This window comes from Myodes glareolus, chromosome 1, assembly GCF_982192425.1.
Source record: "Myodes glareolus chromosome 1, mMyoGla1.1, whole genome shotgun sequence".
NCBI lineage: Eukaryota > Metazoa > Chordata > Mammalia > Rodentia > Cricetidae > Myodes > Myodes glareolus.
In genome coordinates, this window is record NC_142026.1 from 116,214,047 (window position 1) to 116,235,200 (window position 21,154).

Here is a 21,154-nt window from a genome sequence, read left to right on the forward strand (position 1 = left end):
GTGTCCTCACACAAAGATAAGCCTACGTTGCCATCTGTTATCGGCTGCTCACCATAGAAAACAGGTAAGAAAGACAAAGACACACAAAATGCTACAGAAATGTAGCCTGTATTTATGGAAGCTTCTGTTGTTCCATTACACTCTGTGTATCCCAGTGACTTATGCCATCACCAGTACCATGACCTGAGCATCCCACAAACAGCAGGGAACGATGATGACAATGGATAAGGAAGGTCCTACTTTGAAGAATAGAAATGGCCTTGGGACCCTGCCAGCAGAATTCCCAGCCCAAGTGTGGTCCCTGCCTGGTAGTGCGAGGCATGAGCAGCACTTGGCTACTTCAAGTATAAGGGGTCTGTCAAAATATACCCCAAAAGATACTTTTAAGATAAAATGGAAACTCAGTGGCAGTGCTCTATACACATGCTAGTGCCAAGTGAATGCTGTCTGTTCTCTATAGGAAAATGACTAGTTTATAACTAGCTTCACTGTCTTGCGAGTTGTTCTACATTGGAAGTTTAGGTATACATCATATCGTTGGCATTCATACCTGTCATCATCAGTCTTCATTGTCGATATAATTGGATTTAGAATCCACATGGAAATACATCTCTGTATTGTAGGAGGGTCTTCTTTCTATGTGTTGCTTTCATTGGTCAAATAAAGAAACTGCCTTGGTCTTTTTTGATAGGGCAGAATTTAGATAGGTGGAATAGAATGAACAGAATGCTGGGAGAAAGAAAGCAGAGTCAGGCAGACACCATGGCTCTCCTCTCTGAGAAGGATGCTGGTTAGACTCATGCCGGTAAGCCACAGTCAAGTGGCAATACACATTAATGGAGATGGGTTAAACGAATATGTAAGAGTTAGCCAATAAGAGGTTGGAACTAATGGGCCAGGCAGTGTTTAAATGAATACAGTTTCCGTGTAATTATTTCAGGTAAAGCTAGCTGGGCAGACAGGAGCCAGGCAGGATGAAAAGCAGCCCCCTGCCCTCTTTACAGCACTGTGTTTGTATGGGTGGATGTTTCCAGAAAGATGTAACTGAGAAGGATTTATTTTGGCTCATAGTTTAAGGGGATACTGCCCATTGTGGCAGGAAAAGAATGGTGGTAGGAAGTGGGAGGGGGCTGGTCGCATTGCATCCACAGTTTGGAAGCAAGCAAGGATGAAGACTGTTGCTCGGCCCTCTGCCCCATTCCTTTAACCTGGAAGCCCAGACCATAGGACTACACTGCCCACATCCAAGGTGATTCTTTCCTCATCAGATAAGCCTTTCTTGAAACATCTCCACAGATGGTCATGGAGAGATGTGTTCCTATGTGATTTTTAAAGTCATATTAACAAGAGTAACTATTACATCACCCATGAATATACCCAAAACAGAACACTTTACATTCTCCCTCCATCAGACACTCAGGAGTCATCAGCCAAAATGCAGACCTCTCCGGTAAATACTTTTACAGATAAATTCAAATAGCCAACCTTCCCATTATTAATCCCCAGCAATGACTATGCCATATCCCTGACTCTAACTGTATTTCTTTAAAGCAGAAATTTAAGATGCCCTGCATAGTTGGCAATGCTCAAATCTTATATTATAATTTATTTCTCATAAAAATTTCATATCGCTGTAAAAAATTCACTTTCTCATATAACTTTAAGGTAGATTAAGTGAAAATAAAATTGAAGCCTAATGCAATAGTGTGGTTTTCACATATTGACCAGCATCCCTGTTAGCTCAAGCCTCAGAAAGCCTCTTATTTTCTTCCTCTTGTTTGTCTACTGACGGACTCCTAATGATGGTATCAAGTCATTTGTGCCCCAAGTCTGGCCTCTAAACTTAATCCCATTGCTCAAAATGCTTTGTTACCAGAGAAACATACTCTCTAGTTTGAATGATCTCATTCAAACTCCGAGATTTCAATGGCATATTTAAACCCAAGCATTTAACTATGTCCTTTTTAAGGACTAGAGATTGAAAGTTTCTACTGCAACATGAATGGATCAAATGTCCAGCAGTTTAAGAGCTCAGGACTCCAGTGCAGAGCTTGATTCTCTTTGCTAGGGCTTCCTGGTCTTCTTCCAATCAGCATGGTCTTTACCACCCTGAAACTCCGATTACACAAGTAGCAGAGAATGAACAGCTGTCACAAAAATTAATTAGCTGTCAAATGGGAGGCAGAGGCTTCACCAGAACTCAACTTGAAAACATGAGAATTGAGGCTATCTTGTAAATCATAAAGGAATGATATTATTGGCTGCATAGTGGCTTAAAGTTAATGTCTCAGGGTTTGTTTCAAACTGTTCCCCCCAGATTCATCAAGTCAGGGAACACGTGTCCTCTTCTGAAGTGACAGTGAGTTATAAAATAATACTCTCATGATGCTTAGGCAAAGTTTTTTTCAAGCAGAAGGGATATATTATTTATTATTAAAGATCTCTCACATTAAATTCACCTAGAAATTCTTCTTGGAAAATCAACTGAGCATCACTAATGTTTTTTGTAAGCACAATCAAGGACATTTGGGCAGCAGGGTCTAGATCCCACCCACTAGGCAGGAGCTCCTTTGGCACAGATAATCCATACGTATTGGTTTACCCTATGCCTCAGCCTCCATTTCACTACCTCCTGGAAAACTTAGGCACTTTTCATCTACTCTTTGCCAGAGATCTACTTTCTCCTTTATTTAGCTAAGCAGCAAACAGAACCTCCAATTCCATGTGAATTATAGTCATATGTAGCCTCAGAACATTACAGTGTTCTGCTCTATAAACTTCCTAAGGATTATGACAGGCTCACACCAGTTTATAGCATGTCAGTCCCCATCAATGCCAAAGCTCATCTCTACTTCAAAGTTCTCCCACTCCGGTTCAATGACCCAGACAGTCTCAAATTTTAATATCTTTAAGAATCAACAGTTGTTGATAATTAAACTTGTTGGTGCCCAGGTCCTCATCCTTATTGTTTAGCTAGAACAGCTCAGATTTCTATGTCAGGATTGATTCCTTAAGAAAAAATTTAAAACTCATGTAAGTTTAAAACACTGACTTCAAATCAGGAGCATTTTCAAAAATTAAAACTAGAGAAGACAGTGCCTAGAAATGAAATGGATGTATTTCAAATACATTAGGTTTCTATCCTGGTCAGCCCCTTAATAGTGAATATAAAACACCCTTTAGATGTCTGAAATTAATTTCACTGATAACAATTATGTTAATGTCTATTCTACAATGTTTACCAATATTGGCTATGGTTTTACCAAAAACTGTTGTATATGTAGTCAACCTGATTTAGCACCACAGCATTAACCAAGAGAATATGAAATAAATCTGAGTAAATTGTCTCTATGACATCAGTGATAGATCATCAACTCTTGACCATTTAATTCTTACCTCTTTATTTTTTTCATTTTAAGAATGAACTTATAGGCAAGCAGAACCTGGAATCACATGCCCACAATAATAGAACAACAGAGGCAAAACACAAGGATCACAAATTCAAGGCCAGCCTAAGCTACATGGCAAGACTCCATCTTTCAAAATAAAATTTAAAAGGGGAGGGGGGCAGAGTGAATATTAAAGCTACTGAAGTGATTGTTTCCTTCAGTTCTTTCAGAAGGAACAAGAGTCTCTAGTATTTCAAGTTTAATCAGCCATAAATAGAGCCTTGAACTGCAGGCTGGAAGGAACCCTTGAATCTATATTCTTCCTATCTCAATGCTCAAAGCAATTTTATTTTCCTAGACCCTTTCATTCTCATCAGCAGCATTCAAGATACATTTTCCAGGTCACCGTTGACAGGTGGAGAAAATAAAGGCTCCATTGCTAAAATCTCTTCCCGGGGGAATATGTTAGCAGTGTCTACTCCTCCTCCTAAGGTCAAAGTGAGGTACAATTCTACAAAAGTTCATACTGAAAACCCAGTGAGCTTATTAGACTTATTTAGAGAGCAGTGGGTGAGGGGCTATGGGCAGGGGTGTGGGAGGGTAGAAAGTCTGCACCCTGCATGGATGACTATGCTGCACAGATGAGGAGCACCCCAACTTCTTAAGTCTCCCAGACTATATACTCTGGTCCCTCCCCTGGGGTCTCATGTAATTAGCAAAGAACTGCATACAACTCTTTGGAAGAGTGGCCCAATCCCAGGTGATAGTCCATTGGCCATACCTGCCCTTCCTTCTGTGAGTCAACAGTCAACAGGCCCAACTTTGGTGATTGTTTGGCAAACATGCACAGTGGAACTCGTGAAAATGGTGTCAGTGTGACCAGAGGATGGTAGTTCTGTACAACAGGCTCTCAACATTCCAGGATGTCAAAGAACTAAGCTGCGGAGGCAAATGTGATTCTGTCTGGCTCCAAAGCCATGCTCTCGTCTGCGACACAAAGCCTTCCTGTAAATACGGAAAATGAAACAAGAGCCAGGCTGAAGCACTGCCTGGCACAGCATCTCCAACCTCTCAATCGAAAATCACCCACAAATTTGAATCTTCTAAATCTATACTCTCAAGGTCATTGTTGCGCTGTACCAGGCACCACAGTCAGGAACTGAGTCTGGTCTCGTCTACAGAAGCACAAAATAAATTCACTTGCTTGAGAAACAAGCAGCCTATGATGGCACTGATGATGTAACCAACCTAGCAACCTAGCCTTTGCCAAACTATAGCTTGAGTGATCTAATATTCATGAAAAAACTAAAGGTGATTTCTACTATGCACAAATCTTAAAATTCCAAATTCTGTTCTTGTATTAGACAATACTGTAGAGAAGTAAATGTTTTCAGACCAAATCATCTTGGCTTCCTTTAGTGATGACTTCACTAAATTAAGATTTAATGTTATACCTCAGCTTTTAAAGAGGGTCAATACAAGAACATCCAATGTGTCTTCCATCAATCTCGATTAATCATAGGCATCAATTCCATTACATTTCTTATAAAAAGACATACTTCCCACTCATTCAGTGCCAGAGACTTTGAAAGGAATTGTTCCCCCTTCTAGTGTACAGGTTTTGTTTTGTTTTTTAAGGAAGCCTTGTTTCACTGGTTTTGTATTTGTGTTTTGTCAATCTGGGAAACTGAACTAAATTCAGGCTCAAACAGAGAGAGTCTAAGACTGAGCGCATATTAGAAACTGGGACCACACTGCCCATAGTGTCTTAGATTACTCACCCGACTGACTGTAACAATTCAACAGCATGGTTCAAGTCGATTCACACGGCAAGGAAAGCACACCTAGGAAGCTTCCTTTTTCTTTCTTTTTTAATTCTTATTTTGTTTTCTGGGTGTACCTTTTTTAACTTTTGAGGTGGTAATTTTATTACATTTCTCCCTGCCCTTTCTTCCCTCCAAACCATCTTATATACTCCTCCCCTCTCTCCTTCAAATTCATAGACTCTTTTTTCAGTGTTACCGAATACATATATGTATTTGTATATGTATACATATTCCTAAATATAACCTGTTTGGTCTGTATAATGTTACTCGTATATATGTATTTAGAGATGACAGTTGACACTGGACAACCAATTGGTGTGCTCTTCCCTAAGGAAGACCACCTTTCTTAAGAAATACACAGCTGGAAAACAGAAGAACTCAAGACTAGGTCTGATGTAAAATTCAACTTATCAAATCTATTCGTGAAACGGTTTCATCCTATCTCCTTGGAAGCACCCATCCCCCACTCAGCTTCTTGATTTTTGTATTGATGAATAGCTACTTTTTGTAGGTAACATATAAATCATATAAAGTTAAAACACGCCCCCCCCCCAAGCAGATGATGACCCAGCAAGCTCTATGGTCTAACTAGCTTATGTTCATACAAACATTCTTAATACCTGAGCCTTGACACAGACCCAACTTCAGACCCATACTAGTCAATGTTCAGCAGCAAGACGCCATGCCATAATCGAGAGAATTTAAATCATATGGACCCTTTGGCAGCAGTGAGGAGAGGAAGGGGCCATGGGGTTTTTAGTCTCTTTAGACAACAAACATCCATGACAAAAAAAAAAAAGAAAGAAAGAAAGAAAGAAAGAAAGAAAGAAAGAAAGAAAGAAAGAAAGAGTTGGGACGAAACAGCAAGTAAAAAAAAATTTCAAACCAAGGGTTATAAGTACTCCATTCAGCTGCCAATTCTCCTTTAACAGGTTCAACCCAGCAGCTAACAGTTACCACTCAGTGAGTACAAAGCACCTTATGTGGATTATTTTATATAATCCTTAGGATAGTTCTAATATATATATTATATATTATATATATTGTATATATATATATATAATACAATATCCATTATAACTCTGTAGCAGAAGATGTTGTATTTTGTTTTCTGTTGCTATGATAAAAGTCTGATGAGAGGAGAAAAGGGTATATTTTAGCTTATGGGTTACATGCCATGATCATTGGAAGCCACCATGGTTAAGGGAAGTCGCCATGGTCAAAGGAAGCCGAGGTGCTGATGTAGTGCCCGAGTGGCAGGGACCCCAAGAAGACCACTAGAGACACAGACTCATCGAAGTGCAAAAGCAAGGTTTAATTATGCAAATCGCAATTTGGCCCTCATCTTGCACACCAGCACAGTGGGAGCCAGAGGGGGTATCCCACATCCCACTGTTCTTAAGCAGGGTTTATAAAGGCAAAAAAAATCACGAATTTACTGTTATGGGCATACAGGGGTATGGCTGACTCTCTGATTGGCTCCAGTCCAGGGGATTTTCCACTCTGCTGACAGTCACCTTCAGCAGCTGGGATCCAGTCTAGGGAACTTCCCGCTCTGATGACAGCCACCTTGGGGGGCCTAGTACAAATAGAGTTGGTTTTGTCCCTTCACTGACTGAAGCACAGATGCAGAGGGGGACCTTCCTACCAGTTTGTGCCCCTTGCCTTGTTCAACTACCTTTCTTATACAGCCCCCACTCAACTACCCAGGGATGGCATCACCCACTGTGGAATAGGCCTGCCTACACAATCAGCAATTAAGAAAACACCTCACAGACATGCCCACAGATCAGTCCAGGGGAAGCGATTCCTCAACCGGGGGGTCACTCTTACCAGGTGGCCCAAGTTTGTGGCACAAAAACTAACTAGCACGGGTGGGAACCCCATCAGTCGAATTCAAGCCCAACCACCTGACTCTAGCCTTGCCCCTTTTACCACCAACTCACAATCCTGTCCATCAGCCTCAGGACAAAGTAACTCTTTTTGTGTTTTGTCTTGGTTTCTGGATTTTGTTTGTTTGTTTTTCGAAACAGGGTTTCTCTGTTGCTTTGAGCCTATCCTGGGACTAGATCTTGTAGACCAGGCTGGCCTCGAACTCACAGAGCTCTGCCTGCCTCTGCCTCCCGAGTGCCACCCAGCAACTCTTAAAATGTTTCACTTGTCTAACAACTACACCCAAGCTGCATCTGTGTTTCAATTTTTATACTTTTTACTAATCTTGTTCGTTTTCATGATTGGTGATTAGTGTGGAAGGCCTGGTTTGGTAACAGCTGGTGGTCCTGGGTGCTTTAAGAAAGCAGGCTGAGCAAGCTATGGGAGCAAGCCAGTTAGCAGCCCCTCTCCATGGCCTCTGCATGAGCTCCTGCCCCCAGGTTCCTGCCTTGCTTGAGTTCCTGTCCTGTAGTGAGGGGCTGTAGGCAGGCCTGCTTTTCATCCCACCAGGCTCCCGCATGGCTAGCTTAGCCCTGGAAATAACAACACACAAATTGTACTCATTTAAACACTGCCTGGCCCATTATCTCTAGAGAGTTAGTTACTGGCTAACTCTCACATCTTGATTAACCCATTTCTAATAATCTTTGTAGCACCACGAGGTGGTGGCTTACCGGAAAAGATTCAGCATGTCTGACCTGGTGGCTGGCTCCATGGCGTCTGCCTCATAGCCCTCTTCCCAGTATTGTGTTCTGTTTACTCCGCCTACCTAATTTTCTGTCCTATCAAGGGGCCAAGGCAGTCTCTTTATTGACCAATGAAAATAACACAATAGACAGATAACCCTCCTCCATCACTGTCCTGACTTCCTTTGGTGCACCATACCGCTGGATCCAGTGTCCACTCCTAAGCCTCTGAAATCCTGTCTGACAGATCCTGGATTTCTCTTGGATTGTCGGGGTACCCCTCTTGGTGACAGAGCTTGAATGGCGACTTCTCCCTCTTAGAGGTCTCCATAGAGCTTTCAAGACCAAGGGACACCCTAGGCTCTTGACCCTGACCCAAGGTCACTAATAACAAAAGGAATCAGTTCTCTCCATTCCAAGTGAAAACTCCCAACACACACTCAAAATTACTGATACATCCCAACACTCCAAAATAGCTCTTATGCTCCCTATAAACAAAATGACAAGTCTATGGACATAAGGACCTAAACAGAGATATAGCCCCTTCTTTCCCTCTCTGAGACTTTCCAAGTCTCGACCTGTCCCTACCTCCTCACTCTGTCAGTCCTCTGTCAGCCCTGGTCAACTTCTCAGCCCTGTCTGTCTGTCTGCTTCTCTGCCTCCGTTCAACCACAGTTCCAAACTTTTCTCTTGCACTTTCTGGTCATCCAAACTTCTGCCCTAGCTCTCTGCAGGAGCCCTGTGCACTCTGTGGCCGCCCCACTCTACGCTTAAGCCTAACTCACAGTCACAGTAGCAGACCACCAGCCAGCAGCCAGCCCCACTCCCGCTGCCCGAGCTTACTGCCCTACCCGCCAACCCAGCCATAGAGCCAATGCCTTGCTGCAACCAAGGGAAAGCCATGCCCTGAGCCTCTGATGGCCTGCAAGCTGGCCACTTCTATGGTTAAGGCGGCCACTCCACCCCTCCCCTCCCCCACAAGAGCCACAGGTCCCGCCCCTCAGGCCCAAGCTACCACCGCAGGCCACGCCCCCCACTCCACCCAGTGGCCGCCCCCCTTGTCGCCAGGCAGGTAAAAAGCCTCACTGCCACTTGCAGCAGTTAACAGCAGACACCTGCTTTTCTTTCTGCTCGGAAACCAGAATGCTGTCCGGTTCAGATTCCCTCTGCCAGCCACCTGGTCTTTCTTTGCCCTGCCCTTTCTGCTTGGCCTAGAACAGCCTGTCAGCCTCTCCAACTCTCCTTAGCACATGTAACACAAACAAATCCACCTGTCTGCTCCCTATCTGCTGCAGCCCCTCCCACACCACCACCCCCACAACCATCTTCACCTTGACCAGCCCAATCCCAGCTGGTCACCGACTCCCAGGGTCCAGACTAAGCTGTTAAGAGCAGTCACGCCTCCCTCCTGCCACTTTCTCGGTTTAACCCTTTCCTGTCTGAAACCTCTCTCTCCCCCTCCTTCCCATCTCACTGCAGTCACTCCAAAAATACCCCCCACCCCCACCCCCCTCCCTGTCCAACCTGGTCCCCTACTGTCCTAAAACCAAATTCCTTGCCCATCCTCCAGGCCACTCTAGCTCCCAAGTCCCTTCCTAAAGCCAAATTCTCCACTTTTAATTACTTTATGGCCCTTTTTATCTCACACCTCCTGGCCAAGGCCCTGGCCACTTGCCCAATTTATTAACCCTTTCCTGTCCTGATGCTGCTACAGCTTAAACTCAGTCATACAAAACAAACTAATTTTCTGTAATGACAAAAGCTTACTACATTTATGGTTTACAGAAATTAGCTTTATTTAGCCATACATATATATATTTAGCCATATATATACATATATATAGCCATATATATACATATATATATTTAGCCACATATATACATATATATAGCCATATATATACATATATATATTTAGCCATATATATACATATATGTGAAAATCAGGTATACTTAATACATACTTGCTCCTCAAAGTCTTCAGAGATCTGCTAATGCTAAATATGACATTTACAATGTGTAATCAAGTTAGGTGGTGGTGGCACATGCCTTTAATCCCAGCATTTGGGAGGCAGAGGCAGGAATCTCTGTGAGTTCGAGGTCAGCCTAATCTACAAGAGCTAGTTCCAGGACAGGCTAGCTTCTGGCAACACCCCTAATCTCCACTGGAGAAGACAATAGACACATGAGAACCTCCACTTGGAGTTTGTTTTAAATGTGGCAAAGCTGGTCACTGGATGAAAAACTGCCTGTCTCCTGTCACCTCAACTGCTGCCATGACTCTGTCCAAACTGTGAACAAGCAGGACACTGGGGAGTTGACTGCCCCACTTTGTCTAGACAAGGTAGGTCAGTCTCCCCACCATCCCCAAGTTCCTATAGCACAGAAAGGATCTTCTGGGTCTAGTAGCCAAAGTCTGACGCTGCCCTGGGATCTCTGCCCCCAAAGACCATGGAGGAACTGTCCAGGTAGCCAATAAGTCTCTGCTATTTTAATTGATACAAGTCATTTAAATTATACTTCCTACACAAATGTATCATTTTCAGGTCTCTGGTGACATTGATGGCTAACTGGAGTTTTAACAAGAGCAATCACCAGCTACACAGTCACTCCGTTTCCTATGTACAGTTTACTTTGCTGACCAGATTCAGAGTAAGAAAGAGTTGAGCTTCTGCAGTTATGAGAAAAAGATAAGTTATGTCAGTCACGGAAAATGAATGATACATGGTATGCAAGTCTAAGAAGGTCTAAAGATATGACTGTATGTGTTAAGGTCTAAAGATATGAAGGTTTAAGTAAGTCATTAAGGTTTGAGAAAGTAATTTAAGGTGTATGAAAAATTGTTTTAGATTTCTTTCCTCTTCTCTATGTACCTCCTCTCCCTCAGCCATAGTCAGAGTACACAAACAGTCCTCCAGACTCCTCCACCAAATGCCTCCCTAACTTGCTCCTTTCAAGGTTTTCTCTCCTCGTTCCTTCCTGTCCTATTCCTTTGCTGGGAAAGAATGTCCCCTCCAGAATTGACACAATTTTCCTTTTTGTTCCAACAGCATCTCCCAGGACACTCCTGTATTCTTCCTCCTCCTCGGCCTCACTGTATACTCTCTCACTCTCTGCCCACTTCAACGTTGTAATGATCTGTCCTGTCCCTTTAAGAGACAAACACTGCCCACTTCCCCCCCCCCCCATGTGCAGAGGCAAGCAGATCTTCCTTCCACTTCCAGTCTGCAAGCTCTCCCTTTTTTTGTCTCTCTCCCAAAAAAGTAGTTTCTCCTTTCCTCTCCCCCTTCCCTTTCTCTCTCTCTCTCTCTCTCTCTCTCTCTCTCTCTCTCTCTCTCTCCCTCTTTTCATCCCCTTATCCCTCCCTCTCCCCTTTCCCCTTCCCACTAAATAATTACCCATTTTCTCTGCAAGGTGTGCCTATCCATCTCCGTCTCTCACCCACCTCAACTCCTCATGGGACCAGCTGACCCGCCAAGGTCTCTCACCCACCCACCCACCGACCGAGCAGCTCCCTGACTGGGACCCTCTGCCATTCATGGTCCGCTGCCCACTGCTGCCCCTCAGGGAACAGCACCATTTTATTTTTACTATTACATTGGTGCCGTGACTTGGTCAGGCTCTCTCCATGTTCCCTCCCGTCCACAGCTGAGGACACATAGAACCCTGGGCTCTGGAACCAGGTTTCTTTACAACAGCCCCATGTTCTATCTGCCTGACTGCGGACCTCTAGGCACACCAACAGCTCCAATAGTGAGTTTTCCCCTTCCATTCAGCTAAAGTGTTTCTCTGAACCCAAGGAATTGACTGTTGGGCTCCTAACAACCCTATGGCGTTCCTAGAAACGGGGGGATTGCCCCCAACCACAGCCTTCCTGGCTACGGTTGAGCCTTCGCTGACATTCATCTCTGGTTTCTTCCCATAGCTAAAAACATGATCAGATGACCCAGGGTAGCCCTTCCGTACTAGCACTGCACATGCTAGGCAGTGCATTCGCTTTGGAACCCGGGGTCCCTCAGATTTTTCTCTTTTCTTTTTCTCTTCTTTTCTTTTGGTCCCCACTGTGAGAGATTGTCCAGGACGGCCTCTAGCCTCACTGGCTTCCAAGTCACCCGGACCAGGGCAAGTCAGGCGTCATCAATCAACACCCCACATGTAGAGAGAAGACATTTAGAGAGAAGGCCTTGCAGCATCACTGTTCCCTAGCCTCTGGCTTCCCAGTCACCCTGATGGGGGCCAGTCAGCTTCATCAACACCCTGCCTATAGAGAGAAGACGTTCTTCTACAGGCCTTGTGGTGGTTCTGTTTTCACGGGTTTTCATGTTTTCAGCTATGGAATATAAACCCTCAACCTATCAGCCACCACCTGTAACTGGGTAGCCCCTTCCCTCCTGTCTGAAAATGCTCTTTTCTTCTCGCGTCTATTCTATATATTCTATCCCTGCCACCACTAACGCTGGTCCAGCAGAAGCTGACACAATTAGTCGGATTCACAAGGCAAAAGTTTTCAACCTCAGCCTTTGCTCCCCACCGTGGATTGTGGTGCGGCGACTCAGCGACAGGGCAGCTCACAGTGTTGAGTCATTTTCCTTTCTATTTCATATATGAAAGAATGTGTAAATTGTGTGGTCACATGGATATAATTCTGTTTTAAATGTATGTTCTATATGCCCTCTATGTCTCTCTTGTTATTATACTTAAAACTCTCGTGGCTCAAAAAAAAAAATGGCTTCTTCATATAACATGTGACCACTGCCATTTTGACTAAGGTCAGGTGACCTTATCACCATCTTAACTGAGGTCAGGTGACCTCACCGCCATCTTAACTGACTGCCAGGTCAGGTGACCAAGTCTCACCATCTTTACTGAGGTATACCCTGCCTGGTCCCCCGGTTTACTTATGGTTTTGTCTCTAAATTCCTCTTGCTGACTCTGTTACATGTGTGTTTTACACAGTGGCATGCCTTTGGTAGGACCCACCAAGAATATCTACTTTGCCCAATTCCTGTTCACTGTGTGTGTGTGTGTGTGTGTGTGTGCATAAATGTAACTTAAATGCACCTATGTTTACTGTTAAATGTTATAATTGTCTGTTCATTGTATCTCATTCCAGACTACAAAGCAATGAGTCTCATGTTTAAAATTGGTATGTACTTTTAAGCCTCTTAATCCAACCCTGCTTTACCTGTTGAGAGCTCAGACCCAGCTCTCCAGGTAGATTCTATACTGTAGTTATAACTCATCTATACCTAGTAAACAGCCCTCAACTGTTCAGAGATCTTGGAAATATGGCATTTAAATATTGAATTATTAAAAAAAACTTTTTATAACAAGAAGAGACAGGTTGACTCCTGGCAACAGCATTCTATTTCCTCCAAAGAAGACAAAAGAAAAATGGACACAAAACAACATGCATCTGCAATTCATTTCAACTGTCAAGCACTGACTACTGGGAAAAACTGCCTTTCATCTAAACTGAAAAACTTCAGACAGTGGACAGAATCACCAGAATCAACAGCCCAGCTGCCCAGGTCAAGGTAGACTTGTCTTCCTACAGAGTTCTTAGCCCATAGGATCTTCTGGAGCCTGGCAGGCCCTGTGCTAAACAGTAAAAGGCAAATATGACCCTCTGTGACAATGGAGGACCCTGAGGAGTAGCTCTAGGTGACAACCAAGGTTCTCTGTCATTTTTTTAAGCAAAAACTCGAGTAAGATTTTATCCTTCTCAAAGATCTTGGATGCAGTTTGACAGCTGAGAGGTTTTGTCAGTTTAAAAGGATAACCTCACCAAACAAATTTCAGCAAAATACAAATACAAGTTATTAAGGTGTGTACCTGTAAGTTATAGAGGTGTGAGGACAAGTACACACTATCAAATTTCTCTCTTATGCTGCCTTTTGTAGTCTTAAAAATACTTTTCATTGTGCAAAAACATCTGTCACAGTCATTATGACATAAATATGCTAAAACTTATGTTTCCACAAACCCCCAAAAATTCTTGTGAATTCCAGAGAGCTAAATTGAAGGATCTACCTTAAACAGGTCAGATATACCCCTCTCAATTCCCTGGTCCTAAATTTTTTTTTCTAAACTTAACTTTGTCTTCTGTTCTGCCAATACCTTAAACAGGTATAAGAGACACCAGACATTTCCATACCACAAACACCAGATAGGAGCAAAGAGACCAGCTACCCCAGGATGTGACCAGTGCCCAGTTTTCTCAAGCCCCCCCCATAATGACACCCACAAATAAGCAGGAAGCAGTCTTGAGAATCCACTATCCCAATTCCTTTAACCTGTTATGCCTACCCTGCCTTTTTATTATAACAAGAAAATGGAAATATAATAGTTTGTCCTGTCCCTTTAAGAGACAAGTACCACCCACTCCCTCCCGTCTGCCAAGGCAAGCGGATCTTCCTTCTGCTTCCAGTCTGAGCTCTCTCTCTCTTTCCATCTCTTTCCTGAAGAGTTAACTTCTGCTCTCTCTTTTTCCCTCTCTCTCTCTCTCTCTTCTTCTCTCCCTTCTTCCCCTCCCCACATTTTGCTCACTCTCTCTCCCCCTTCCCTTTTCTTCCATAGCCCACTGAATAAACTATACCCACTTTCTCTGCCTATATGTCTCTCACATGGAACTAACTGCCCCACAGAGGCCTCCCACCCGCCAAGGTGACCCACCAAGGCCTCAGAGGACTCATCAAGGCCTGAGGGACCCACTAAGGTATCAGGTCACCCTCCACTACCCATTGTGGGATCTGCCTTCCCCCGCCCTTATATCTTTTAAAAAGAATAACAAACCCCACTGTATGTGATACCACCTCTCCTTCCCTGGCTGCACATCAGAAACACCCTCTCTATCATACTCAATGGCTCTTCTGCCTACATCTCCAAACCCCGATAACTTCCTACCTTTAACCAGCCTCTGCCTAAGACTAACCCCATCATTTCTGCTTCATACCTTTTCACCCTACAACACTCACATATCAACAGTCAAAAAACCCTAATAAACCCTTCCATCTGGTCCAGGATCTATGCTCCATCAATGCTACTGCTGTCTTCTGTACACCCATAAATGTCTAGGCTTTAGGCTCTCCTCTCCATTACCCTGACAACACCACTCAGTTTTCAGTACTAAATCGTCAAGATGCTTCTCAATACTCCTGTCCATGCCCAAAACTGTTTTACCTTCACATAGATGGATTCTGATACTCTGCAATCCCAAACTCTGACCTGAACTGTCCTGCCACAGAGATTCAGAGACAGTCCGATACTCACTACAGACTTGGCCTGCCTTCTCCCTTTTCTCTCCCATCTGCTTCTGTATACAGATGACTTCCTCCTCTGTAGTCCTTCTGATAGCCAACCTGACACCGCCTCACTACTCAATTTTCTCAGCTCCAGAGTTACCAGTTCTTGCCTTCCAAAGCTCCCCTCTCCTCTCCCAAATTACCTAATCTGAATTCTCTCTCATGTCAACCCATAAATACCTCACTTTAAACCACTTAGCCCATCTCTGCTCCTCACCTCTGCCCCCATGGCCAGTTCCCCCCACTCACAGGTCCCTGGATACTCAGTCCTAGGTACATCCTCTCTGCCAAGCTGCTTCTAGATCTCCTCATTCCTCCCATCCACAAACAAATTCTCAAACCTAAAACATCAGTTTCTACTCCAGCTCTCTGCCTCCCAGATCTGTACAAACCTTTCCATTCTTACACTTCCAAAACACATAAACACTTCCTAACACTGACCTGTGCCCCATCACTTACCTCTCCAAAATTAAAGATAACACCATCCACAGCTGACATCCCTGTCTACATGCTCACCTCTAAATCTAACAAAATAATTCTGGGATCCTGCTCACAATTCATTCCCACCAATCTCTCCCTCAACTCCTAAATTTTTCCCACCATCTTGGTCCATCCCTCCAAACTTCTCTTCTCCAAAACTCGTCACTCACATTCCTTCCACGGACCTGGGGGAAAATCAAATACTGTCATTCTGCTGAAGGGATGTAGCAATAAAATGACTCCTAATGGCATTCTGCTATTCCATTAGATCAGTGTCTTGCTCATCCATCATCAGAGAAGCTTCTTTCTGAAGGAGATTGGAACTGATAGAGATACCCACAAGTAGACAATGTTCAGAGAGTGAGAGACCTTGGAACGCTCAGCTCTAAATGGGATGTCTTCATCAGCTCCTCCTATCAGGGCTCAGGAAGTTATGTGGAAGAGAAGGCGAAAAGATTGTTTGAAACAGAGGAAATGGCTGATGCCAAGGAAACAGTGTCTTCCAGACACAACAGGACTGACACCCACATGAACTCACAGAGACTGTCAGCATGCACAGAACCTGTACAGATCCAAGCCAGATAGGGTTCTAGCACTGAAAGAAGAAGTGAATACAAGATCCCATCCCTAAGCCAGAAGCTACCTCTAATTGACAACAGCTCATGAACAAAAAAAATTAGTTTTCTCTAATGGAGTCTCACTCGGTATACAACCTCACCTAAGGGCGGGCCCCATACTCGGAGGTAGATACCAACACAAAACAAACTCAACTGTATTTTGGAGACTTTTTTTTAATCTCATAATGCTTTGTTTTGACATTTTTTACCTTACTATATTTTTTGAATATTTATCACCATTTCGTATTTTATGTTTTTATGGATTGTGTGTATGTGTTTCTCATTGCTTTTTCACTGTTTTCTTTTTCCTGTTTTGTTTTATTCTGGCTTATTTCCCTGTTTGTTGGTGTGGAGTCGGATGGGAGGGAAGAATCTTGGAGGAGATGAGGGAGGGGAAACTGTAATTCAAATAAATTGTATGAAAAAGTTATTTTGGATAAAAAAATACTGTGTTTTATATTAAACATTGATTTTTTTTTCCTTTTTAAGGAACAGGGTTTAAAATAAGAATACAGATTGAAGTTAGCATTTTAAATCCAGTGTCCCCAAATTAAATCACCAATATCCCAAATGCATATCCCAAAATAGGACTGTTAAATAATGCACATTTCAATTCAAAGGCTTTCATCTGGATAATTTGGGCCATGAACTTAGGGTGAATGCCACGCTTCTCAGTATTGCAATAGTGATACTCCAGGTGCACAAATATATTGCTAAAGCAACTACCTGAGCACTGGGAAACCACACAGCATACACTTCTAACCAGGAAAAATGCTAATACCCTATACTTTTAACACCAGGGAATGAAATTTGGGATCATTTTTGGTCAAACTACTCCAGGATGAAGTCCCTGATTTCTTTAATGTGACGTTCATACACACACTGTGACTCTGCCTTTCTTACTAATGTGTTTAAATGATACAAATTACAAGATATTAATCTCTACCTGTTGTGTAGAAGACGCTACATGTGTGGCTCTTCTCTCACGCTCTCTTCCTCCCAGACCTCAGGTAGCTTCTCAGGACCACCTAAGACGCTGCATGACAATATCAGAAACCAGTTAAAGGCAAGATTACATAATTCATCTGATGTGTCTCCATCACCTTGGCTTCATCATCTGTAGAGTATAATTACATTCCAATCTGACTCTTTTGAGTAATATAATCTTCTGAGATCCTTGGAAATTTTCTCCCCAAGACTTCATTTCCTAATCTGCAAAATAAGAATAATTCTTTCACACTACAGTTTTGTTTGCTTGCTTGTTTTGTTTTGTTTCGAGACAGGGTTTCTCTGTGTAATAGGCCCTAGCTTCCTGGAACTAGCCCTTGCAGACCAGGCTGACCTCGAACTCACAGAGATTTGTTTGCCTTTGCCTCCCAAGTACTGGAATTAAAGGTGTGCTTCACCACCGCCTGACTGAGTTGTTTCTTTTATAATGGAAGTAGATAGTATTATAATATGAGACAATTTAGATGTTAAATAAGTAATGATATTCCTCACTCCATCCATCCCACTGAGTCATATGCATAAGTAAAAGAAATAAAGAGTAGGGGTGTCAATCTGTAGCTACAGTGTTCATTCTGCTTTAGTGTTCTATGGTATAACACTGAGTACATTTAGTTATAATGCATTATATATCCAAAAATAATATAGAAGAACTAGGATGTGCTTATCATGAAAAAATGATGAAATTTAAGGTGGCAGATACGCTTATTATACTTGATAGATGACCAATGTAACAGGAAACAAAAGTATCACATTATGTCTCATAAATATGTACAAATAATATGTCAATAGTTTTTTTCCAAAAGAAAACATGCATACACAAATGAGATGAAGATTTTTAATAAAACTGTAACTTCCCATTAGTGTTTTATATTGAAGAATTTTAATTTAGGGGCTGGAGAGATGACTCAGTGGTTTAGAGAATTTTGTTTCACCTACGCAATAGCTTACAACCATCTGTAACTCCAGTTACAGGGGATCCATCACCCTCTTTTGACTCTGATGGGACTAATTACACGTGACGTACATGCATACACGCAGACAAATCACTCACACATATACAATAAAATAATCTTTTAAAATATTAATTTTGAAACATTTGTGATTTTTATTCTAATTTAAGACTACATTTTCCTTGGTTTCAACTGTAAAAATATAAATGCCAAATATTTGGAAACACATACTATAAATACCATAAGTTTATATATTTCATATCCTATTCCTTAATTTTTCTAAAAGAAAAAAAAGTAAAATGAAATCTCAAAAAATATTCCTCCATAGGAATAAAAACTCAAAAGAATAGGGAGCCTATAAAACAGTGGAAAGACTGAAAAAAATCAAATCAGGAAGTAAACTTATGAATGTTTTACAACTTTGAAATGGTTACTATTAAGAGGGAACAAAATCATCAAAGCTGGTTGAACTGAACCATAAGGTCACTTTCATCTGCCTTTCCCACTTGTTTGTCATGTGCAAATAGGAAATCTACTCAAACAATGTTCAAGCATGTACAACTGCATCATTGGCTGTTTCATAATGTCCCTCACAGTTCTTGGGCTTATGTCTATTTGTACCCTCTGATCGGTGACTTCCTGATCTCTCTGGTCCCCAGCACCTAGTCACCACCCTTCTGGTTTGCTTTGGAGATTCAACATTTCTAGATGTCACATGTAAGTGAGATTATGTGATATTTGACATTCAGCACCTATGTTTATTTAACATAGAGTTTGCTGGTTCACACATATTGTTGCATATGACATGATTTCTCTTTTTAAGGCTGACTGTTCATTCATGGTATATAGTGCTCCATTTTGTTATCCACTTATCATTAGTTGATACTTAGACTGATTCCTTATCTTGGCTATTGTGAGTATGGTAGTATCTTTAATCTATTAACTTTCTTACCCAACAGTGGAAGTATGCTGCAGGAGTACCTTCCGCTGCTTCAGCCAATAGTCGCTGAAGTACGAGCCCACAGTGCTGCGGAGCGCCTTCCGCTCCGTCAGCCATTAGCTGCTGAAATACCAGCCCACTGGGGCGTGGTATATTTCTCTTTAAAAGAAGAGCTGCAAGCCTCGGCTTGGCCTCTTGGTTCCAGCGCTTGGTTCCGGCTCCTGCTCCAGCGACTAGGCTCCTTTCCTGACGGTTTATGTGTATGTAAGTTTACCCCCCAAAATAAATACCCCTTTAAAACATAACTGGTATGGGATTGATTCGCCATTAGGAGTATTTTCCCTTGTATGTCAGTCATTCCTCTAGAACTTTTTTTCTATGAAAACCTCCAATCTCACAAGTGCTTATGGTTTTCCAGAGTAAACTTCAGATCAGTAGTTTCCATTATTGCCATTCTAGGCAATAACAAACATCGGGTTTAGTCTTCCTTCGGTCCACGTCACCAGTGGATTTAGTTCAACTGTCATTTCCTTCCAGGTTGTCAAGGCAAGCCTTCAGCAAGAACACAGCAGATATGTGACCTCTGGGTGACCTCCTGGAGCCCCATGGAAGCCTGATTCGGACAGGGTGATCTGTTTCAACAATGCCTGCAGCCTGCTGATTAGTTTTTCTGTCACCCTAATCAGATATAAACATATTTAATTCCTATAACCACATCTTAAGACAGTGTGTTGATCTGTTTACTAAGATTCAAATGTATTTTCTAGCTCAGAAATTTAATATAGGGGGAAATGTCTACCATTTTACACTCTGTTTGGTTCATTTTAATAATCTTTGTTAGTGTCTTCGGAAATTTTCTTCATTGTTAGCCCCAAAGGCATTGTATGAAATATAGAAGGCAAACTCTATGTCCAACTGATTCACAACTAATACAACAAGAAAATCTTGGAATTTCAGCTGTTCCTAAAATATTGTAGCAAATTAAATATAGTGAGCACAAAAAAAAAAGAAAAACAAAGGGGGGAGAAGTCTGAGAAGACAAATAATTAAATGGAAAATATAATTATCTTTCCATGCTTTCTAAGGAATAACAGAAGGAGCCGATGTGATAGTAACCTTAGTATTGTAATTAACATTAAGCTGTAGATATCCTGAGCAGAGCCAGGGATAGTTCAGTAGTAAAGCACTGGCCTAGGCTATGAATCATGGATTCAGTTCCCAGCAACTCTTCCACCCTGACACACACACACACACACGCACACACACACACACACAGACACACACACACAGACACACAGAGTTCTGAACAGTGAAATGTGAGCTGGTTAAAAGGTTTCTGGAGCTGCAGTACTGTCTCCTAGACATGACATGGTCCTTGCACTCATGAAATCACAGACATCCTATCTGAGACTGGGCCCTTTATCATTCCGTCATGGATGGAGAATGGACTCATTCATCCCACCATTCCCTGAGAAACCACTGGCTTTAGAGGGGGAGTCATTTTCTTCAGTGATGTAGCCACTAGTGAATTGCTCATGCGTCAATAAATAACTAGCCATCCATGCTCATGAAAACAACACTGATTGAACTCAGTCAGTCATACACACAAGGATTAAAGTAGGGGTATTGCTGGGAAGAAGAGGGTTTCATAGGAGGGAGAGGGATGAAGGGGTAATGGGAAGGTGTGTATGATCTGATCAAAAAGACATTATATACATGTATGAAATTGTCACAATTAAAATTTCAAATGCACTTTTAAAAAACAAGGAAATGTTTTGACTTTGGGTGTAAAAAAATTAACAATAAGCATATGCTATGAAGGTTAAGAAGAAAACAAAATAGAAACCAACCACCACCCTGTTTGATAATTAAAATCCACATAGATTTCAGAGTTGAAATCCAATTGTATAAAAGGCTGCAGCAAATCCAGACCTTGTATCAGCTAAGCACAGCTCACCAAATCGTGAGTCAAAACAGAGGTCAGGGTTGTGTGCCTCTCTTCAATGAGTCCTTGTATAAATC